Source organism: Octodon degus, unplaced genomic scaffold (genome assembly GCF_000260255.1).
Source record: "Octodon degus isolate 3935 unplaced genomic scaffold, OctDeg1.0 scaffold00076, whole genome shotgun sequence".
Taxonomy (NCBI): Eukaryota; Metazoa; Chordata; class Mammalia; order Rodentia; family Octodontidae; genus Octodon; species Octodon degus.
In genome coordinates this window covers 6,476,162-6,477,378 of record NW_004524652.1, presented here as the reverse complement: position 1 = coordinate 6,477,378, position 1,217 = coordinate 6,476,162, and positions in this window count along the sequence as shown.

Below are 1,217 nucleotides of genomic sequence, written 5' to 3'. Positions count from 1 at the left end.
TGAGGTGGCGACTGAGACTGGGCGTGGTGGTGCCCGCCTATAATCCCAGCTCTTGGGAGGCTGTAAACAGGCAGATCACTATGACTCCGATCTAGTAGCGAGACCCTGAAGACCCTGAAGACCCCCCAAAAAAAAATAAAAAAGAAGAAGGAAAGCTTTAGAATTAGAGAAAGCAATCCTAAAATCCATTTGGAACCAGAATAGCAAAGGCAATTCTGGGCAATTCTGGGCAACAAAGGCAAGGCAGGGGGGTATCACACTCCCTGACTTGAAATTATATTATAAAGCTACTGTGCTAAAAACAGTGTGGTTTCCAACCAAAAAGTTCAAAGATCAACTGAACAGATGAGAAGATGCAAGAACAACTCCAGACATACTCGCCACCTTATCTTTGACGAAGGTGCCAAGCACACTCACTGGAAGAAATGTAACCTCCTTAATAAACAGTGCTGGAAAAACTGGCTCCGCAAATGCCAAAGATTAAAATTGGACCCATATCTTTCAACGCACACTAGACTAAATTTGAAATGGATCCAAGATCTAAATACTAAAACAGAAACACTAACTCTGCTTGAAGATAAAATAGGTAAAACTCTTGAAGACACTGGTGTAGGCAAAGACTTTGTGACTAAAACCCTGATCACACAAGGACAATCAGAAAGAGTCAAGCGTTTGAGGCTACAATCTGATGGGACCGGGTCCTCTTCCACAATTAGTTTCTGGCACCCAGAAACCTGGCAGAGCAGACACTCAATGAATGTTCTGGTTTGGTTTGGTTTAGCTTTTGTTCTTTGAGACAGGGTCTCGCTATCCTTTTACACTGGCCTGAGCTCACTGTGTAGCCCAGGCCGGCCTGGAACTTGCAGCCATCCTCCTGCCTCAGCGCCCCGAATGCTGGGATTACAGGTGTGTGCCACGACAGCCGGCACTTGCTTCTTTTAAAAAATGTTTAATTTTTATCAGTCCATGTTTGCAGGTGGTGATTACCTTCATGCTGGGGAGCTGTGCCTGTCGGCAAATGACCCCACGCCCACACAGTGTACTTTTCTCCCAGCTGTGGAAACATACTGAAAGGGGGGCGGTTGGAAGAAATGCTGGACACGCCTGCCCGGCTGCTCGGCCTGCCTCCAGTGCCCGTAGGAGACAGGTCTCGTCCTTCGTGCCAAGGGCCGGAAGTGGCTGCTCCTGCCGGGGCTCCTGACAGGTAGTGGGAGGGG